We start from the raw sequence: 24,081 nt of genomic DNA, 5'->3' as shown, positions 1-24,081 counted from the left end.
AAAATCGCTACACGAGTATTGCAGATTTATTAAAAATACGGGAATCCAGTCCGTATCCTAATAAACTTTTAGAATATTCATAATATATCGGAACACGTGTTCATGCACCTTCGTTTGTCCTGATTTTATATAATTTTTATTTTTTATAGTGAATACCTCACAAGAGTCCCAACTGCTCCCGTCTGGAGCCAGTGAGACTATGGCATCCCCAATTGGGGGATGTTGTGAGGCTGAAGGTAAGTGGGGAAGGGAAAGAGGAAGGTGGGGAAGTACCTGGCTATTCAGAGATCTAGTCACTAAACACGGCTAAAGCCATTTGGAGCAACGTTTCAATTCTGAATGGTGGTCTTACACCAGGGCGATACTGGTAGTATCTTCCACTCCGGAACGTGCCGCAAATATACTATATATTATTTTAATTAATTAATTGTGAAATAACACAAATTAATCAAATAAAATTTATTTGCGCACGCCGGGTTCGAACCCGCGACCTTCGGAATGGCAGTCCAATGCGTTACCACTGGACTATGCCGGCTAGTGACGAAATGCGAAAATATATATGAACACGTATTCCGACGTCGCGATAATAACCCCGCGTTTAACCTATTACGATGATTTGAAGACATTCTTAATAAACTATCAATATTTTATATCATTAAGTTTTCTCTGTGAAAATAACTAAGTCCCTGAATTCAGTTGCAGATGGTGACCTTCATCATGTTTTGAAGGTCAAGTATGCAAAATTTCAGTCTCGGAATAAAGCTGTGGATTTGTATAATAATCAAATCCACGTCGCCCGTTTGGTGTCCGCCAAGCGGCCGCCCTCCACAGACAATCTTCTTTATATAAGTAGGCTAGCTGACGTGTACTTAGGACATAGACAATAGACATATACCATTTCGGACCTTTCTGTAGGCCTTTTTAAGATATACAATTCCGTAATACATTATTTTGATGTAGCTCTTAAGGTTTAGCCAGCGTTATCAATGTAGTGCCTGAAAATGTACGTTTACGACTTGATTATAAAACATCGACTTTTCTCTACTTTTTATAAATATAATATGCATGTATTATACAGGGTGTATCGGCAAGTACCCGACAAACTTTAACCAGCTATTCCTCAGCACATTTGGAGTAAAAAATGTTATGGGCGCTTTGCTGTCCGGTAACATTTTTTTTTTTCCATTAAAAACAAAAAATAAATAAAAAATCTACACTCCGTCACTGTCATTTGCATTGAATCTCGTGTTCAACAGCTGTTATTAGCAAGTGTGTCAAAATGTGTCCTCCCTCTTTCATACACCACTAAATAATAATAGTTAAAAATGAGACGAATGGTGCCGTGCCATTTCGTTGTGATTGTAAAAGCGCGCCAACGTAGGTACGTACGTACATTATTCAACGAAACTCGAACAAAATATTGCCAGATGGGTTTTCAAACTTTGACAAAGGATAATACATTGGTGACATGTGGTGAAAATATGAATAGTAAATTTTTTATTAAAAAAAAATGTTACCGGACAGCAAAGTGTCCATAACATTTTTTACTCCAAATGTGCTAAGGAATAGCTGGTTAAAGTTTGTCGGGTAAGTGCCGATACACCCTGTATATGTAATCCTTCCGGAAGAAATTTTCTAAATGATAGTGAAAATCCTATCTAAATCCGTACCGCACTTTAGAAGAACTACTAACACGTAAACGCACAAACAGACAGCGACTTTATTTTATATTATTTAGAGATGGATACCGTGCATAGTAAATAATATTAAAAAGAGTAAAGTGCACAAACAGACTATACTATTTTATATTTTACACTATTTAGAAATATGGAAAGAAAACTAAAGATTGGTAGTCTACAATTTACACAGGTGACTGTGATGTACCTTACCTACACTTGTCGGACAGTGCTTACAATGTAACAATGTCCTTAAATGGCCTCTGACTGGTTGTTTCAGCTGTTAACGGTTGATGAACATAATTGTATCAAATTGAAGTAAACGCGACGGTGGAAGCACGGACACGATCAAGGCAAGCGTGGGAGTATCATAACATCGCTAAATGGACAGCAAGTGTTGAGCAAGTATGAGGCAAAACGTTAATCATTTGCTTCAACTATGTTTATTTACATGGAAAGCCAGTGGGACTATTGAGAAACGGAAATCTTGACTACGAATCCGGAGTCCGTGGTTTGAAATACCGGCATGCAAGTAAATTTTATTTGATTAATTTGTGTTATTACACAATGTATTTATTTAAAATAAAAACAGACTAGCTAACGTTGCAGGGGGTTATACAATATGGCGAACTTTTATGTAGGCCTTTTTAAGATATACAATTCCGTAATACATTGTTTCGATGTAGGTAGGCAATGTAGTGCACGAAAAATATTTTTACGACTAGATTATAAAACAACAACATATTTCTATTTTTACCAACACAATATGCATGTATTATATATATCTAAACCTTCCGGAAGAAATTTTCTAAAAGATAGTAAAAACTCTATCAACATCCAATGCGTGGTTTAGAAGAACTAAGCGCACAAACAGACAGACGCGGATAGCGACTTTATTTTATACTATTTAGAGATTAGAGATTTAGTAAAGATATATTTGCGGTATGGATAACATTACATTACATTCAGAATTGAAACGTTTCTTTAAATGGCTTTAGCTGTATTGGGTGAACAGATCTGAATACCCAGGTACTTCCTCATCTCCTTCTCTCATCATTACATATATTCTGCCTTACAAAATATCAATTGGGGATTCCATAGTCTCACTGGCTCCAGATGGTTGGGAGCAGTTGGGAATTTTATCCGGTACTCACTAAATCAGCGGAGAAACGGCGTGATTGTTAGTAAGGAACATCGATGTCTCATAGAATCATTATTAATTAGCATGCGTACAAGCGTCACCAACATAGTTCACACAAACTGCAAGTGGCCGCCTCGCCTTTGTTTCTATCTTACCCATCGAATGCATTACTTTCATTACATAGCTGATTTGATAGTGAAGTTGCTCTTAGCTCAAAAAACTCGACACGCTTCCATGTCATATCTTTATTTGTTTCTATTATCAATTGCATGAAATGCAAAAGAAAATTGAATACATTTTGCAGAACTAACGATTTTTCAAACCGTACGAAACAAAAGAGAATAATTTAAACTTCTTGAAGACAATTGGTCAATAAATAATTAGGCCTCTCCCATCGATTGGTCAATATGGGCCGGTCCAAATACATAACCGACTGCGCCAAGGAAATTTTCACACCCAAGCAACTCCCTAATCGGCATATCGTAAAAAGGGAAAACAACCGGCGCTTGAAAATTAAATGCTTGAAACAAATACTAGTACTTTTTGGCAAAAAAGTCTTTGCTGTACACAGATTTTGAATGCTTCAGAATCAACAAAGTATTGGGGATTTATTGAAAAGGAACTTTTGTGGTGCTTGAAAATGAAATGTTTTAGATTGGAATGTTCCAAAGAAATTTAAATGTAACATTGTCATCAAATGGCCGATCAGCGCCATGTTTTTTTTTAATTTGAAAGGTTCCCTTTAAACCCAGATTCTACGTACGATTTAGCTTTCTATCAAATTGAAGCTTGACAACGTGACAGTTGTGCTTTTCTGCTGATCACAATATGTTCAAACTGAAACGGACTGAATATTTGTCAAAACAAGATGGCGCCGATTGGCAATTTGATGACAATGTTATATTTGAATTTCTGTACTTTCAAATGTCAAAAAATAAGATGGCGCCGATTGACCATTTGCTGACAATGTTACATTTGAATTTCTGACCTTTCAAATTTCAGAAAACAAAATGGCGTCGATCAGTCATTTGATGACAATGTTACATTTAAATTTCTGAGTTTTCAAATATTAAAAATCAATATGTCGCCGATTGGCTATTCGAAGACAATGTTACATTTCAAAAATCAGGTTGTTCTGAATTCTAGATAAATCAGTTCCAATTTTGAAAATGACAAAAAATAATTTTCTATAAAAATATTATATTAGCGTTAGGCACTTTATCGCTTTTCTGAATTCTTCAAACAATCAGTTCCAATTTTGAAAATGACACTTGAATTTAAAGAAAATTTGAGTTTATTGAACCAGAGTTGCGCAGGAAGCATACACAGCCGAAACTGGTATTTTTATTGATAGGGTATTTGTAAAACTGAGTTTGAAATCATGTATGCAAGATTTTTAGGGGTTCTAGTCAAATTGATAATTCCTAACAATCTTGGGAGAAGGCTTTTAGAGAGAGGTTTTGAAGTGGACCTTTCCGTTAAGTGTATCATTCAGGGACGAATAGTGCCCTAGTTAGAAGGGTGCGGCAACTTTAAGGACATCCAGTACATTGCAGGGCCAAAATAGGATTTACATTTTCAATATTAAAACAAAATTTAAATTTATTAGAAAACCTCTAGGCTTCATTCCTGACTGAGACGATATTGCATACTACCATCTCGTCGAAACGTTTTCCACTATTATCAAGCGAGTAGCAGTGCGCGGGGACTGGAGTATAAATTGAACCTGTTTTTTCGCGCCGTGTCTCGTCTAAATGGGATAGTCCGAATTCTCGACAAATCAGTTCTTATTAGAAAATGGCAACTAAAACAATTTTCTGTTAAAAAATGTTACATTATAGGTGAAAATGACACTTAAGTTCAAAGCAAAACATTTAAAGTTCATTAAACCGGAGTTACAAACAGACAAAGTCACAACTGAAATTAATGTTTTTAATTATTCATATATATGAATTTATCTTTATATACTCGTATTATGATTTACTGGAATAATTCTCTATTCCAAGCTTTACATATTTTTTTTTCATTCTAACAAACAACAAATGAGTTTCTAATTACCTACAATCAAATATTGTAGAATATAAATTCCCCATACATTCTGAAGGCAGTATGCTACACTAGCGTCTCCTAGCGGCATGAGTTGTGAGGCTTGGTTTACTTTTTAAATTTTACTATACATTTTAATGGGTTATGCATTATTATACCACGATACACTAGCGCCTCTAGCGGCCAGAGTTGCCAGCTAATACAAGTTTTTTTAAATGATTTTATTCAGTTGTTTTTTTTTTCTTGTAAAACTGAGTATTATTTGATAAAACAATCTGTATTATCAGAAAGTTTTATTTCTTTAACTTAGGTTTAAAGTTTTACTTGATACGTATTGCAGTACGATACTAAAAAAGTATTTCTTAAAACCATTTTCTACGGCGTATAGGTAGTTAAGTATATTTCATAATATTATCTCTAAATACAGGGATTTCTAATAAGAGGTGTTATTTTGATATTCAATCGTAAAAGATCAATGGTTTCGTTTCTTCTGTGGCACGTAGCGCCGTCTTGTTGTAATTAAACGTTGTCCAGATCAAAACCATCCAATTCCGGCAATAAAAAATCATTAATCATCTCTCGATAGCGATCTATTCACCGTAACTGTTGCTCCAGCCTCATTTTCGAAAAAGTAAGGTCCGATGACTCCGCCGGACTATAAACCGCACCAAGCAGTCACACGTTGAGGATAGAGAGGCTTTTCAACAATAACTCTTGGGTTTTCCGAGCCCCAGATGCGACAATTTTGCTTGTTGACGAAGCCACCGAGGTGGAAATGGGCCTCATCACTCAAGATGATTTGCATTTGATTCACTCAAGTGAATTTTAATAATTTCAATGCGTTGTTGAAGCGTGTATCGTTCCATTTTTATTAATGGCGTAGTTTCTACTTGTTTTGACAAATGTCAAAAAAATACAACTTCAAAAGTAACATCTACCGAAATAGCGGGCTGTTCAAAATAACACCTCTTATTGAAAAACCCTGTACTACTCGTATAAATCAAAGTCGCCATCCGCGTCTGTCTGTTTGTGCGCTTAGTTCTTATAAGCTACGTAACGGATTCTGATAAAATTTTCAATCTCATGTAGAGAATTGGTTTGGAAGGTTTACATATATAATATACACATATTATATTTTTTTAAATAGAGAAAATAGATGTTTTGTAATCAAGCCGTAAAAAAAGTATTTTCGTGCGCTTACATTACTAACGTTGACTAAACCTTATGAGATACATCAAAATAATGTACTACGGAATTGTATGTCTTAAAAAGGTCTCATAACCTCAAAACTTTACCCCAGACTATTTATTTTAGTTCCCGAACAACGCCGGGTACACATCAACTTGTACATTTATATCCACACAGATATATGTTTTCATATTCTACGGGGGTAAAAAGAGCTACTTTTTTTTCTAAATTGATGTCTCTTTTTTATGTCTTCATTTATTTATTAAACATTTAAGAAATTTTATGCCATTTGTTCTGACTCCGTATACATTTTGTGATTTATTAATTATCTGTGCTTGTGTATTCCTTGCAGGGTAGTTGTGATTCACAGGTGATTTGAATTCTGTCTCTCAGAATTCATCCAGTGTTAATTGGTAATCTACCCTACTGTGTAGGGGGAGCACATTAGATATTGCCAATATTTTACGTATAATACACTTAACACAAAAAAAATTAAAAAGGGAATATCTGATCCATCCACCCCTTTTGTACTGTAGTAGAAGTACCAACCGTGGCTAGGAGGTATGGGCTAGAGCACACCCCTAGCTGGGTCAGGGTCACCCCCCGCCGTCGTCGATGTCGATAGCTACCGCCCCATCCCTAGAACCATCCCTAACGGGTCTAACCCCATCTCATTCCTCTGTCAGGTAAAGGCCTACCGCGTGCATTCTACCCTCACAGGCAACGAGATAAAATCTAGCAACGAACATAAAGAAGTATTGTTGCAGATTGCTTTGTGTTTATTCGACCTAAATACGGGTATATTCGTAAGGCTAGTAGCCGATTTGACCAATGCGTCGGGTTCCGTTCAATTCGTCTGCAAGCTGAAACCTCCATTATTGGATATAAGCAAAATTTTACGTTTATGACCGTGGTTGAGTGGTTACAAAGGTTGCGGGTTCAAAGGGCAATTAAATTTGTAAAATAATATACTGTGTATTTGCGGCAAGTTCCAGAGTGTTTTCAGTATTATAGCCCTATTCGTGTTTGGTGACCAGATCTGAATAGCGAGGTACTTCCACACCTTTCACTTGCACATCTCCTTTCCCTCCCCACTACCTTCAGCCACACAACAAACCCCAGTGTTGGGGATGCCATAATCTCACTGAACTGTTGGGACTCTTGTGCGGAGAAGGATTTAAGGAATTTACAAGAAAATTGTCACTGTACTTTTTATCTCGTTTGTACAATTTAAAACTTATTATAATAATTCCAAAAGAACTGACATTCTAAATTATTAGGCACTTTTATGAAATTCATATAAAATTCACTAGGTAACCGTCAGTTAAAAATAACATGTCTGAAATAACCTAGCTTTTTCTGATAACATCACCAATCAATCTGTTATATTACTCGTATTGCAGGAAAAATGCGCCAGTCTGCAAAAATTGTGAGACATTGTTATTAGTAATAATTCGAAATAGAAACTTTACAGTCTTTGTACAATGTGTTAAAAAAATACTGTTTAACGGTTGTAAAGTGATTTTTTATTGGTAAGGCTGGTATATTTAATAGGTGGATTATTGCCTGGTAGCATTTTATTGATGACCTGGTTATCGTATAGTGTTTGCTTCTATAAAAACGCATGTTGGTGAGTTGTTGCTGCGGTTACAAGGTTTAATTAGCATTTTTCCAGAATCAAAAGTCGGATTATGAAAATACAGAACATTACCTTTGCAATTAAGACAAAGCCACTCGAGTTCCCGGAAACAATGTCTAGGTAACCTTTTAAAAATTATATATGATTTAACCTTCCGGAAAGCAATTCCCCGAAAACCTTTACCTTGCAAACTGTTCTCGGAAAGCGGTAGCGAATTTCACTTCAAGGAATCTCGCTAAGAGACTCGTCCTTCTTGGAAATGAAATTTCATGCTGTTGTACGTTTGGAAATATTTAAGTGGGAAGCATTTTCATAAAAAGGTACTGTTCTAAGTGAATAATCTCTTGCGGTTAATATTTGATTATAATCTTTAAATGCATTTCCAATTAACTATTAGACATAATGAACAATAAGAAAATTAATCAACTACCTACATTTGTGAAAAGCCCTTTCTTAAAAAAAATGAGTGGAATACAGCGAATTTTGACAAAAGACTGGCGTTTTATCTTTCAAAGTACATACGTGCATCTGAAAAAAAATTGGAATGTAATACAGGGTTCTCCAATAAGAGGTGTTATTTTGAATAGTCCGCTATTTCGATAGATGTTACTTTTGAAACTGTCATTTTTGACATTTGACAAGAAGAAACTACGCCATTAATAAAAATGGAACGATGAACGCTTCAACAACGCATTGAAATTATTAAAATTCACTTGAGTGAATCAAATGCAAATCATCTTGGGTGATGAGGCCCATTTCCACCTCGGTGGCTTCGTCAACAAGCAAAATTGTCGCATCTGGGGCTCGGAAAACCCAAGAGTTATTGTTGAAAAGCCTCTCTATCCTCAACGTGTGACTGTTTGGTGCGGTTTATGGTCCAGCGGATTCATTGGACCTTACTTTTTCGAAAATGAGGCTGGAGCAACAGTTACGGTGAATGGATTGCGCTATCGAGAGATGATTAATGATTTTTTATAGCCGGAATTGGATGGTATTGATCTGGACAACGTTTACTTTCAACAAGACGGTGCTACCATTGATATTTTACCATTGAATATCAAAATAACACCTCTTATTGGAAAACCCTGTACCTAGGCAAAAAAAATTATAGAGAGTCAGAAATAAAATTTCTTTGGTATGTGTAGTGTATGTAATTGGAGGTGTACTGAAATACATTAAAATACGATGATAGTGGCTCTTTTACATTACATAACTACCTACTTATTTCACTTTTAGATGAATATAGCTAGGTTGCTGTTTGACGTTGTGAAAATGTATTATTTTCTAGCACGCGTAGTAAAGCCGGTAAATTTATATTGCTTTGAGAAATTCTAAATTAGCCATTTTGAAGACGCCTACTTCCACAAAGAGAATAAGAATAAATAAAAATAACCAATTGAAATAGAAATTTATTTTTGTGAAAACGCTTCTCATATTCTAGTAAAAGTGACAAATTAACTAAGTAATTGACTAATCATTATAGCAGGGTTAGGCAGACAAAATGGACCATCGAACAACTCTTTCATGGAACACATTCCTTGCTTCATTCACATTCACGCATTCAATCAGAATAATTACCCGACTCTAGCATTTGATTCACTCGGTCATCCCGTGTCTGTCTCGGGCGTTCTCGATCCGTGCTAATTCTAAAAGTGCAATCACCTATCAAAGAAAAATATGCATTTCTGCAGTATAATATTGCTATCGATATTAATATTTGCAAAAATGGCAAAAAACCGATATTTTTTTATTCCGTTGAACGAGATATGGCGTGTTATTATTTTGTTATCTTAGTTAGTTGTTTGCAAAGGTCAGCAGTGCCTGACCTCTTATCGAAAACATTGTTTTACTGCTATCAACTAGGAGTGACTCATGCTGATTAAAATATGTCTGGAACATAATAATAAAAATATTATAAACATCAATGAAAATAATCACTGAGCTTAGCTTAGCTAAGTTCTGTTTTGAATCGGCCATGGCATTTCATCTGTCTGTAAATTTGTTTGTACGTTCCGTTTCCGAATTCAAACATCTGCAACATCCACTTTATTATTCAAACAAGCCTTACTTTGTCTAAGTGGCTAACTGTGAATGAAGTTTTCAATATTGTGGTACCTGCCTGCCTGAAAACATTTTGAAAAAATAATTGTCTTTGAGATGTTTTTTGGACAAATTGTATAATTCTTATTAAGTATAATATGGTTTACAATTAATAATAATTTATTCCGGAATATGGGGAGATTAGTGCAATACCACACATAAATAAATACAAGTATATTATATACAAGTAATGATATGAATTTAAAAAATTAAAAATGGAATAATCAACAATGTAAATTAATGTAAACAAGGAAACATCATCCATTTATCTCTTAGGATCACAAAGGCCTATGTACAAAAACATAGTTTAGAGATAAACGCAAATAAAGATTGGAATGCTCATATGCCCAACTGTATGCCCAAACGATATGCCCAACTGTATCTCTTGAACGGCTGTATGTGCGAAATACAGCTTCGTATCGTGAATAAATTTGATAATGGCATTACCGAAACCAAGCTTAACTAAAAACACAAGTTTTTATAGTTAGGCTCTTGTGATCATAACCTTCCGTATTGATCTATCGGATTGAAGTTTTAACACTACTTTGAGAGGCGGGTATGGGTACCGCCGCCCTGGGAACCATTTATTGGATCAATCAATACCCATGTCATATGTCACACCAAGTGGTTCTCTACATTTGGTAACTTAGCAGGGATGCCCGGGTTCATGGGGTGAGGTTTGTTTAGATCTTAGCGGCGGATAAGTTTGCCCACCTACTGACTGGCGGAACTTTCCTCTTTTCTCCTTCCTTTCCCTAAAAAGCCCCTCCATACAACATCCCCAAAGATGACATAGGCCCTGAGAGATTTTTGTTCCTCAGGGCCTTCTGTGCAGAGCTAAAGAATCAAGCAGTGCACAATCTAAATATTGATTTAGCGTTGTCATTAAAAGCCCATCGCATGTGGTGATAGGTGACAGGCGAGGCTTTCACTAATGCACTCATGTTGTCATATGTAGCGGCTTAACTGACAATCTGCGTGTCGTGTGTGAACATCAGTAGCATCAGTATCAAATTCGACAAGGTCGGTAGTTCCGTGTTTCACCGCTTCATGTCGCGCTGCATTTACAGGACTTCTGATTTCTAATTACTGAACGATATTGTGTGACCTGAAACACGCACAGTTATATAAAACCACACAATGTAAAGATATTAACGTCCGTCAAATCATGTTAAAGTATTGCGCAGTCAAATTCATTCCAGATTTAAGTTATAATTTGCCATAATCGTACATGCAGCACTGCTACTCCGACATCTATTATTTTTTGTATCGATTTTTAAATAGCGCCGTGTTCGCGAGAAAATAACCTTAAAGGAGATTACCTCTACCTATCACAGACACTTTGGGCGGCTTTTTTTTATACAAATCAACTATTTTATTCGGAGATTGATGAAATTTTGCACAATCGACCTTCGAAACAGAAGAATGGTCACTGTCTACGAAGAACTACCACACACCTTTTATCACCCTTTAAAGCAGAACTTTGATACTTCTTGAAGAAAGTTTTTGCCATCTGTCGTTCAAAATAAGAGTAAAATTACTGTCCACTTCTAATTTCGAAAAACCATGCGTAAAGCCCGGGCTACGCCGGGGTAGGTCAGCTAGTCATAAAATAAAACTCTTCAAATACAAAATGTCTAGAAATTGTTACAGTTACAAAAAAATAGGAATGGAAGCATTGAATATCTATAGAAATATAATATAATATGTATATTTATGTCAGGGTAGCATAATTATTTTTTTCGATTTATCTCCTTTTGTATCACGTGGTGGTCGTTAAATTACATTTTAAAAACTCAATTAATCTATTGAAATAAATTAAAACACTTTGTTTTTACCACGATAAGCTTTATTTTTTAAAAAACCGACATGTTTCGAGAACGATGTTCTCTTCATCAGGAAATAAATTATACTAAAACTAATTATCAAGTATAGAAAAGGCGTGGGTAGAAATGAAAGTAAGGGGGGGAGAGAGGTGGAAAGGGGAGGAGCATCGAAGATCAATGACAAAAAATTACAATGGAAATATGCTTAGGATATGGTTATTCACAAAATTAATTTGATAATTAATAATATTTAAATTTCTATTGACATTTTTCCTAATTTGTAATATTTCTAAGTGAAAACCACTAACGTTAGTGTGTAAAATCAGTAATCATTAATATTTATTATTGAACAGGGCGGAAAAGCGTGTGGAGCGCGCAGGTACATAGAATATTATTTTAAAAAAATGTAATTAATATGATACGCAAGGCGCCAACCATTTTAACATAGGTAAAACTTGCAGAAATTTTGAAACAAGGCTTGAGGAACATTTGAGATGTCTAAATAATAATAATTATTCGGAATTTGCTAACCATCTAATTTAATTTAACCCTTCATTTGATATAAATACAGGTTTAAAAATTACAATTTATGTCCTGATGAAGAGAACATCGCTCTCGAAACATGTCGGTTTTTAAAAAAAATAAAGATTATCATGGTATAAACAAAGTGTTTTAATTTATTTCATTAATAAAATGGTGCCACAAAGTGAATTTGCAAAATTTGAAGAAGTCAATTAATTAATCTATTTGAATCAAAGCTGACCATTTAAAATTATCTCAAGCCCGCCTGTGTAACTATAAAAAATGTATGTTTTCGACCGAGACAGGACTCGAATCTGCAATCTTCGGATAAGAAGTCTGACGCTTTGTCCATTAGGCCATATACTAGTCCTAGTGCTGGTTTTTATGGTAATTGACCTTTATTAATAATTTAAGAATTTAATTTACAATCTATACCACTTAGAACAAAAAATTATCGTTATATTCAACCCAAAAAGGTAATTTCCTTATCTTATCTTATGTCTGATCTCGGCTCCGATCTTTCATATATGTAAACATGAATTTTACACATTTAAATGAAATTATATATATATATATATATATATATATATATATATATATATATATATATATATATATATATATATATATATATATATATATATTAATTCACTTTCCCCCTTTCCACAATTTCAAATGATGATTCAGATGACCCTGGTGAAAGCCAGATACATTTGCAAATAAAAACCGTTTTTTAAATTGTCGGAAAATATGAAAAAATAAGACTATATATGAATGTGAATGAAGCAAGTAGTTTGAGCCGTTACTAGTATTGTCGCTGTCTATCTTCTCTGCCTACTCATTCAGGAAACTACGTAATAATTAGTTAAAATTATTGTTCATTCATTTTCACCTAATTGACGTAATAGTTAGTTAAAATTATTTATCATTCATTTTCATCTAAACGACGTAATAGTGAGTTAAAATTATTGCTCATTCATTTTCACCTAAACGCCGTAATAGTTACTTAAAATTATTGATCACTTATTTTCACCTAAACGACGTAATAGTTAGTTAAAATTATTTATCATTCATTTTCACCTAAACGACGTAATAGTGAGTTAAAATTATTGCTCGTTCATTTTCACCTAAACGCCGTAATAGTTACTTAAAATTATTGATCACTCATTTCCACCTAAACAACGTAATAGTTAGTCAAAATTATTGATCATTCATTTTTACCTAAACGACGTAATAGTGAGTTAAAATTATTGCTCGTTGATTTTCACCTAAGCGCCGTAATAGTTACTTAAAATTATTGATCACTTATTTTCACCTAAACGACGTAATAGTAAGTTAAAATTATAGATCATTCATTTTCACCTAATTGAAAAAAATATCATCCCTTATAGTTTAGCGGTACGAGTGTTTAAAATGGCGTATTTTCGTTGGATGGATATTTAATAAATATATTTACCTTATTTAATTTGATAACTTAAAACTGAGAAGTTGGGGATACTACTGTAAATTCTGTATTTTTCTCTATATATGGATTTAAAAAATAAAATCCTGCCGGGAAAACTAGCGGCTGCCATTTTCCGGAGAGGCTTGCATGTGACCGTGTGGCCTAATGGATAAGGCGTCGGACTTCGAATCCGAAGATTGCAGGTTCGAGTCCTGTCTCGGTCGAAGTTATTTTTTTAAAAGTAATTGTAATTCATTATTTAATAGGTATAGTAAATCTAATAATCGTTAGTCAATATAATATTTCAAATTGTTGGAAAATGTTATTCCATTTTGCAAAATAAAATCTGTATAAATCTACTTCGTTAATTATAAATTGGATTACCAACAACTTTTTATATTGTTTGCAGAGTTGTTTTTAAATCACTTGTACAAATAATTTTTTGCCCATTCAAATTATAATAATAAAACTAATTTCTATTATCTGTCTGTCTGTAATTTCGGTTCAGTGAACTCTAGAATTTTTGTTTTGAATTTAAGTGTCATTTTCTAAATTTTATTGTTTTATTTCGAATTCGGACAAGCGAAAATGTAATAATATTTTTAAAAGAAAAAAATACTTATGACCAATTTCCCCGTGATTTTTCACGGGTCCTGCGCCAGATATAAATACTAAATGACAAAACGTGAACCTGCTAAGACGAAAAAAAATATCAAGAGCTCAGAAATCTGATTGGGTATTTCCATTTGGTTATTATTATAAACGTATACTGCTCAGTGGCAGTAGTTGTTAAAAATCACGTATCGAGGAATCCATTTGTATTTTTTTTAATACTTTTTTTTTCATTTTCACGGGTCTGCTATGATCTAGTAACCATAACAATATTATTAAACGTACGTACCCTGTTACTGTCGAATAATGTTTCACAAAAAATACGATTTTTTTTTAATTTTACATTTTCATAAAAGTCCCCAAAAAGTACATAGAAAATTTTGTATAATTCCCGGGATATAACCAAAACTCCCCCTCTTGCATAAAATTCAATTATTCTTAATTCAAATTAAAACTTAAAACAGAGTAATGTTTCCTTGTCGGAGAAAATCAATCTTCTCAGACTTTCCACACACCTGGCGGCAGTTTCACGTACTACCAATTTTCCACCTGAACAAATAAAACTACCCTTAACTCGTAGCTTTAAGTTTTTCAACAATCTATTATCAGTGAGCTTTATAAAAAATATATAATTATTTATCTTGCATATTCTCTAATTTAAGGTAGAAAAGACATTCAATATTTTCAACATAAAACGTAATTTTCCATTTTTCTTCTAACATTTTCCAACAGGTCGCCCTCTGCTTGAAATTGGGGTAAGCTTGCAAAGCTTTGCGCATGCGCGAAACGCAAAATAATTAATTTTGAATCCCCATCGTTTTCATATCGTATTTAAAAATAATATACATGATTGTTGATGAATTGTGTAAGAAAATTAGTCAAAAAAATGTGTTGTTTATAAAAATAATATAAAAAAAGAATTTTGTTTCGACCGTGACAGGACTCGAACCTGCAATCTTCGGATTCGAAGTCCGACGCCTTATCCATTAGGCCACACGGTCCTGTGAGAGAAACGACATAAACAGCGTTCTAACTCGAATAAAGGACCTTAATTTTCATAAAGATTTTCAAAGGATGCTGAAAATTGTCACTAGAAGTCTGTGGAAAGCCGGCGAAATAGCTATTTCTTTAAAACTTTCAATGCTTTTTAATAACCATGAGTGATAGATACACTCATACACTCAGTATCGCCATGGTGAGACTATACCATTCGGAATCAAAATTTTGCTTGAAATAGCGTTGGCCTTTTTTTAGTAACTAAACCAAGTACATCGGAATTTCCTTCCCCGTTTCAGTCCCTTCAGCCTTACAATATACCCAATTGGTGTTGCCATAGTCCCAATTTTCCGGTTAGTAGGGCGCAGTTAGGACTATCCGACACAAAAAAAATTATAAGTTGCTGCCCGCCAGGAGTACGTCTTCCAAATTCCAACGTTTACCCCCAATTAGGGTGCGGTTTAGAGGGTGGGGGTATGGTGACCCCTGCCTTGAGGGCTAGGGGAGTGTGGATGAATAGAGATGGGGAGGAGGAAGGGGTTATGCGAGAGAGTACGGAGATATATGAAAATGATTAAAACGTACCTAAAATTGTTAGCGAAGGATTTATTGGCCAGTTGTTTGTTTCACAAAACTGAAATTATTAAAGAATTTATATAATAGAGAACCTTCACAGAACTTGAAAACCTACTTTGAAATCTGATGAATTGTTCAAATTCTGTGAAACAGCGCGGCCTATGTTCAGCTGTGTAAACAATTTGTTTGAGAAACTATAAAAATGATTTTTTTTCGACCGTGACAGGACTCGAACCTGCAATCTTCGGATTCGAAGTCCGACGCCTTATCCATTAGGCCACACGGTCCCGTGGAAACCTCCAAAGAAAAACGGATATTATTTCTTCATCAAGGTTTTATGCAGGCTGTATTATATAAAATATACATATACAACGATGTACACCCATTGATGGTATTTAGTCAATGTGTACAAGACATTAACATACATTTAATAAAATGTGTCGGTATATTTTCAATCCAAAGGGATTAAAGCATATTACGGTTTCTTAAGCTGAGTTTAAGATGCCTTCAGTATTTCCCTGATGTTTATAAGCCAACTATTCTGAATTGAGTCAAACCTTAAACATGAAATAACGCAAGGCCAATGGCCTCTCGGATGATTTGGTCGTGTAAAGCGGATGTACGGCGTAGTGACTTTCAGAAACAACATGTAACGCGAAAATGGAATGATCATTTATTTATTTCTATACTCGTACTTTCAGTGTTCAGTTAAATAGATATTATTTCTAATTTAAAACATGGTAGTAGAGTGTGAAATAATCAAAACTGCATGTTACTAAAATTAAGTCAGTATCTTAACGACGTAAGTGAAGAAGGCGTCTTCAGAGACATCGGCGCGCGGCCTGACGTATTTGATGGACCGACGGTCGAATTCGCCCTAGCAGGCCTGGAAAATTGAACTTTCCGGGGAGTTTATTTTAATTAACTTTTTTAAACGTATTACTCAAATTTCAGATGTTTTTAAATTAATAACTACGGGAAGTTACTAATTCATCGTCTTAAAAATAAAATCTGGTGCTTACTGCTAATTTTACGGTTGAAAAATGTTTTATTGTAAACAAATTCCAGATTCTCGCAAATATTATTAATTCTCTTGTTTTATCGTCTAATAGGTTATTTCTACACTTTTTTCTAATTTTTCGCTTTTGTTAGTATTAACCTTTTACTTAGCTTAGCCTTCGCTAAGTTTTGATTGGTGAAAGTTTGTATAAGGAGGGTGTGATTTAAGGCATGTAATCAGATGACGTACGCATAGTTTATTATGAAAAATCGTTTATTATACACAACACTTTCAGGACGGGTTATTTGGTGAAAACTCATAAAAGCAGTGAATAATGAGATGTTATCTCTCGAATGTAGAATCCTCGCGCGACCCTCAACTGGGAAGAACTCGGAGGAAGGTCGCAAAACTCGTAAAACATATTGTGAAAGGAACACAATAACCACAGAACGGGTCGAGTCTAGATACGCCTTTACCAGCGTTTTCACGTTTTTTTAAGGAATGCGACGTAAAGGGACACAAGCAGTCTTGAAGCAGTGAAACTATTGATTTGGAAATGTTGTAAGACTGAAAGAAATTGTGGTACGTCTCACAGCTAGAATCACTAGTTTAAAGCTGCCAGTACACGTTGGGCCAACGTATTGGGTCAACATTGGTGCCAACCCTCCAACGTGTGGAAAAATCACTTACAGATGATCTATTTATATTATTTCTGTACAAGTAGGTACTTAAATGAAAATATTTTTATAAATTGCTTTTATTACCAACTAGCTGACGTGTACCCGGCGTTACTGGGGGTTACTTGGGGTTTTTTGTAGACCTTTTTACATTATTTTAAGGTATACCTATCATAAGTTTTAGCCAGCGTTAGAAAAGGAAGCGTCCAAAAAAATATTTTTACGACTTGTTCTCTCTACTTTCCATAAAATATAATATGCATGGATTATATATATAATCCTTTCGGAAAAAATTCTCTAAAGGATGGAGAAAACTCTATCAAATTTTGTTGCGTAGTTTAGAAGAACTAAGCGCACAAACAGACAGATACGGATAGCGACTTTATTTTATACTATTTAGAGATGACATTATTTATTTCATAGTAAATTGTCGGAAATTATGAATGGTTTTTTCGCGATGTTTTGGCAGAGTATTGGCACACTGATAAATCGTATATATATATGTATATACAGATTAAGGACAATTCCTTATCCCTAAATATAAACCGGCATCGCTCCTCTGCTATACCTCGATACAAAGGACTATCCCATTAAATTCGTGGTTTCTACAATTGTCACATGTTTCCAAAATAATAATTTTTCTTACTCAGCTGAATGAGAATTGGACACAATGGACATTGCTCCGATCCTCTAACCTTTTTAAAAATTCATGTACTTGTCTCCATGGAGTATACTTTCTGTGTTCTAGAAGTGGGAACTTAAGATCACATATTTTTTGGTTGCCCCTCTCTAAACAAATATCTTCTCTTCTGTCAAGTGTAAAATTGCCTCCCCTCCGTTCAACATCTCATCTCACTTTCGACTCCAATCTTCTATATCATTATGAAATTTTCCATTTAAATAAAATTAGAATATACATTTGAAATGATAGCTTAGAACAGCCTTAACGGGTGAAGGCCAGAAACATTTGATGGCCTCCGTGGTCTAGATGACCAGATCTGGATAGCCAGGTACTCACCCAACTTTCTCTTCCCCACCCCATTACCCTTCAGCCTCACAACATAACCCATAGATGGGGATGCCATAGTCTCACAGATTGGGAATGCCATAGTCTCGCAGGCTCCAGACGGTTGAGAGCAGTTGGGACTCTTGTGCGGAATTTACATAAGAAAATAATAATAATACAAAATATAAATTTGACTAAATAAAGTGCCGTTGGCGTTATAAAATTAATAATTTGAATGATGAAGGTTGCTTTCAACTGCCTACCTTGTAACATACTGACTTGTAATAAACAAATATATATGTGTATATACGAGTAATATGTCAAGTCACTTGGTTATTTATGTATAGGTGGTATGTTCTGTGGTCCGTCCTCAGCTTCGAAAAAGACTTTAGATCCCCAGAAGTACCATCTCTCGAGGGTCGGACTCTCAAGTTGAAAAGCCTTTGCCTCGATCAAATCAACCCTCAACCCCCCCGGGGCCGACCCTCCCTCGACAACCAAACTCAAATAATAATGTGTTCCTTCAAAGGAAAAATAATCGAAATCAAAATATCTCTGCTCTAGAAATAAGTTAGGTTGGGGTGTTCAACACAAATTTAAATATAACATTGTCATCAAATGGCCAATCAGCGCTATTTTCTTTATTTTTTATATTTGAAAGGTCCCCGTTATATAATCTTTGAGGATGCTGTGTGGAGAGTCTTTTTAGGGAAGAAAGGAGAGGAATTTCTGTAAAGGAAAAAGGCATAAGGGTTGGGTAGGATCTGGGGCTCAGAGTGTCCAGGAATAACGGACGTATGAATCCACTCCCACCACTGGGCTGTAATGCGATGTTCTCTGGTTGGGTGAGAAGTCAGAAGGTATTCCTCAATACGATCTGGCCTGCCACTCAGTTGGTGGGTAGACGCATCCGCCACTAAGACCCGAGCAAACCTCACCACATAAACCCGAGCACCACTGCTAAAACTGCACTAAACATAGCGAACTACTTGTCCGTTTCAGATTTCTTTCTGAAATTTCAATTTGCGATCAGCTGACAAGTATGACAATACGACGCTTGGGCTTTTCTGCTGATCACAATACTCATAATATAATACGTGGGGATAAGAACGGGTTAGAAGAAAACTTTACTCATAATCACGCGCATACGTACTGCGTATACCGACCGTAATACGACAGTATTAGTAGTTGACAGATTTTTAAACCGCCCGACCCCAGGAATAGGAACGTATTACGATCGCTGTAAGATTGAGATGGCGGAATCTGGTTGATTGGATAAATAATGTAAAAAGCAGTAATACACATTTGCAGCATTATCAGAAAAATATTTTAAATCGAAATATTGATTTACAAAAGCAAATACGGAACCCTTAATCGAATTGGCCGGATTTTTATGTTACTCAAAACAGACCGGGTTAATGACCATTACAAGTGTCATCTGAAGAAATGTGAAGTTAGCAACAAAACTGGAAATGCGAAAATGAACGTGTTTTTATGGTTTAAATAAAGTCACACCACGCCACTTTAAATAAAGTCTTGATTGAATATTATTATAATTAAAGATTTTAACCTGAGCAGTATACGACACTCTTCCTCGTACCAACGCTGCAGCGGAGTATCTTTATAAGTAAGACTAATGATGTTTAAAAACGGAAACGGACCTAGAATAGGCGCTCATTTATTTGGTGACAATGTTATAAAAAGAAATTCTGTGAAACACCCTAAAGTTAATTTGTTGTTCTGTGTGAGCGAAATAAAAAATCATCCCTTGGCATGAATTCCCCGATCTTGCCTGTTTGATTTTACGATTTTTTTGGAGTTTGTTTCGTAATTTTAATCGCTATGGAAAGAATAAAGCTACATTGTTATATTTTTGGGTTTTGTTTTGGTCAAGTAATTTTAGCTGGTTTTCTCTGCTTGTTGACAAAAGGTTGCAAAAGTAGTTGAAGTCCGTGTCGTATTTTAAATTTAAGGTTAGTTTCAAATTAAAATGTTAAGATTCAGAAAAAAATAATAGTAAAATAAAAATAAGCTAACGCGGATGACATTTTCATAATTGATTGAGTGCAGCGAAGTACTCTTTCAAATCAACTGTTTTGCATTTTTTCTATCTGTAAACTTGGTGCGTTCCGTTTGCGTTTTAGAAAATCTGTTTCCACTTTATTCTTCAAGCAAACCAACTTTGACTATGGTTCATCAAAGATTCTTTTTTCAAATGTGAAATCTCATGACGGGTTTTTTCACAGGATTTGAACAATTCATCAAATTTCAAAGTTGATTTTCAAGTTTTACTATATCATAACTGGCCAGTTGTTTAACCAAACTGAAATAATGACAGAACTTGAATAGAGCCTTCAAAGAACTTGAAAATCAATTTTGACATTTGATGAATTGTTCAAATTCTGCAAAACAATCCGTCCTTAGTTTGTATTTCAAATTTCTTAATAGCATTTTTTAATATTATGGTACCTACTTGACTGAAAAAAGTTTTAAAAAGAATTGTCATTGAGATAGTGACGTTTCTTTGGACAAATTTAATAAATCCTTATTTTTGAAAGAGAAAAAAAAATACATCAAATTTGTTAGGTAGGTATTTCAATAGACAAATCGTTAACTTTAATTTATTATTAACATATACATTTATAGTATCGTTATCCCTGTAGGATAACCTACACTTTCTATTATGTCTTCACGGTTTAAAATGTATACAACTTTATAATTTATATTTTTGTTGTAGTTGTGCATATATCAAATAATATGTAAATACTCATTTATGTGTCCAATGCGTCTCTCTCGACACAGGTATATCATAGTGAGACAGATATAGAAAAACACCTGTAAAACAACTTTATATTGAAATATAAAACAAAAAAACAAAAAAAATCAATTTAAAAATTTAAGTCAAACATTAAACTTAAGTATTGAAAACAAAACTTATTGATAATATCTAGAATTAGATCATTAAAATATGTAAAAATGAGAGATTTTTACTATCAAACTGAATATTACGGAGTTTTGTAGAAAGTAGGTAAAAATAGTAATTTTGAAAAAGACCGTAAAAAACAGCAAAAATTATCTTTAACTTTGTTCTGGTAGTTAGAAAAATGTCGAAGGTTTCAAGTGAATAAAAATGTACGTGCATTACATAATTATATACATGGTGTTAAGGGACGCACTTGACATAATTTAAAAATATACGTGAAATACGTAATAATATACATGGTGTTAAGGAAAGCACTTGACTTACTTTAAAAATGTACGTGCAATATATAATTATATACATGGTGTTAAGGGACGCACTTGACATAATTTACAAAATATACGTGAAATACATAATAATATACATGGTGTTAAGGGAAGCACTTGACCTACTTTAAAAATGTAGGTGAAATACATAATGGTATATATGGTGTTAAGGGACGCACTTGACTTGCTTTGATCTTTTGTTGAAAAGCATTTTAAAAAATGTCACCGGAGATCAAAATTTCGTTCACATTTTTTACTACAAATAATGTAGGAAACACTGGTGAAAAACATTGAAACACATTATGCATAGTTTTTTATAAAAAAAACATATGTTTTACTCAATTTCTTCTCAGACTCTCCTACTATAAATATGTTGAAATTCAATGATTTCAATGACAATATTGTTACGAGTAAGTCCCAGGTTAGCATTTACAGTCGCCTATTGATTTTTTTAGATTGCAAAAATGAAGACAGCAATAATTCTCAATAGCGTCAATGGATATAAAAGATTTGGATAAGGGCTGATTTAAATAATAGGGATGGAGTGGAGATAGAATAGGGATGGGACGGTTGGCTGGCCATATATCGTCATTTGACAATACAGGGCGGCGGCGTTGCGGTCGTTCCAACCGTCCGCCCTGATTTATCTGCCTAAATAAGTTCTCAGGGCTTATGAACGCTTTACACGACACCTTTTTTCTTCGTAGATATAGATTCCATACAGATCATATTTTCGCATGCAAATAGAACTTACGTACCAACTTTGCCTCTAACTCGTTCATACAGTGACTTCACAGCCTTGGTTATGATTTTGTGCGTTTATTCGTAAAAAGTAATTACTGAAATACTAAGTAGAAATTAATAAACTCCTATTATAATGCCAGTCTATTATTTTAATATTATATGAGTATTCCTACTGCTTTTTTATTATTTCGCATAGTGTTCTCACTGTATAGGTAAGCTGTAATTTAAGTCGTTAACTCTTCAGCTATATTGAAATTGTACATTGATATACCTGTTTTGTACTTACTTTTAAAATTACATATACCTATATTATTATCTTTGATATATTTTATACCTTTATGTAAAAACCTTTGTGAGCGTATAAATAAATACTGTATTTTGATACCGATTTTCATCCAGTTTAATGACGGGCACTGATACCTCTCATTGTCTTTACGTACTTTACTCTACTTTTCTCTACTCTCAATTTGTAGGTATGAAAATAACCACTGCATTAAGCAAAGATTTTTAGAACATACGGGTTTCGATATGTTTTGGTATGGATATAAATATCGTGTAAAGCCCGCTTTATTCCCGGTTAGGGCGGGGACGCTAGGGCGGATGGGCGGCAACTAGAAAACCCAGTGAGTAGGTCAGGAGGTTAGAATGTGTTGAAAGTTAAAACATAATATTAGTATTTATTGTATCATAATATTTTAGAAATTGACCCCTTAACGTTAAAACAATGCATACATTTCCAATTTGTCTTAAAATAACACGTTGTTATGTTTCAGTGAGAACTGGGCGTATTTTTGTATTCCATGGATAAACCGTTAAGATTTTTTTTGTGTTTTTATTTTAAAATTCTTCTCTCTTTTATAAGTGAATACCACACAGTTCCAACTGCTGCCGACTGTCTTGAGCTATTGGGATCATGGCATCCATAATAATTGGGTTATATTATGAGGCGAAGATGGAAATGGGGAGTTGAAGGTTTGCTAACTGTTCAGATCTTTTCACCGGAGACGAATATGATTCCACCAGGGCGATACTGAGAGTATTTACCACTCTACTAAATTATTTTATTTTAAATGTTGTGCGATAATCGCGTAGACTATCGACACATGGGTTAGATTAGAATGGTTATAATCTGGGCAGGTATTTGCCTATGTAAATTAACGCTCTCTGAACCAAAAATATAGGTTTTTGCAAATGTGACTTACGGAAGAGTTGGTTGTGATGTTCGATGATATGGTTATTTTGGCAGCGCTCGTATGGTGGAGGAATTCACAGGCACTCGTATAAAATTGAACTAATTATAACTCCGGCGAAAAATCGAATTGAGACATCGGTTGTTTTCTCGGTACGGTGTTTTCGTCAACTGTCATTAGCTGACGTTTTCGCTACGGCGCGGGCGGGTCGATTCAACTCAAAGCAACAGTGCGCAGATTCAAACCAGTAAAATTTGAATCCTAGCCTCCTTACTTGTTGGAGCGGAAAAACCGTTAAAACAATTCAGCGTCACGAAACAAATGTGAAATACAAATACATTAAATAAAATTTACTTGCATCGGTTTTGAATCCACTAACGAGGCCGTTAACTACCGCTTAACGACAGCTGTGCAAACAATTTGTGATATAAAACATAAAAAATGTAAATTTT

General features: G+C 34.5%; 3 non-coding genes across 3 annotated transcripts; 1 reads left to right on the top strand and 2 right to left on the bottom strand.

The window, feature by feature from the left end:
- The first annotated feature begins 13,733 nt into the window (after positions 1 to 13,733).
- TRNAR-UCG (transfer RNA arginine (anticodon UCG)) lies at positions 13,734 to 13,806 on the top strand. The gene has a single exon. It is a non-coding gene; the product is annotated as a tRNA-Arg (tRNA).
- A 1,316-nt stretch (positions 13,807 to 15,122) lies between these two features.
- TRNAR-UCG (transfer RNA arginine (anticodon UCG)) lies at positions 15,123 to 15,195 on the bottom strand. Its single transcript has one exon. It is a non-coding gene; the product is annotated as a tRNA-Arg (tRNA).
- Positions 15,196 to 15,980: 785 nt separating this feature from the next.
- TRNAR-UCG (transfer RNA arginine (anticodon UCG)) lies at positions 15,981 to 16,053 on the bottom strand. The gene has a single exon. It is a non-coding gene; the product is annotated as a tRNA-Arg (tRNA).
- Positions 16,054 to 24,081: the final 8,028 nt, after the last annotated feature.

Source organism: Hesperophylax consimilis, chromosome 26 (assembly GCF_061612785.1).
Source record: "Hesperophylax consimilis isolate HC1 chromosome 26, BYU_Hcon_1.0, whole genome shotgun sequence".
NCBI lineage: Eukaryota > Metazoa > Arthropoda > Insecta > Trichoptera > Limnephilidae > Hesperophylax > Hesperophylax consimilis.
The sequence above is the reverse complement of the archived record's forward strand: the minus strand, read 5'-3'. Positions and strand labels throughout refer to the sequence as shown.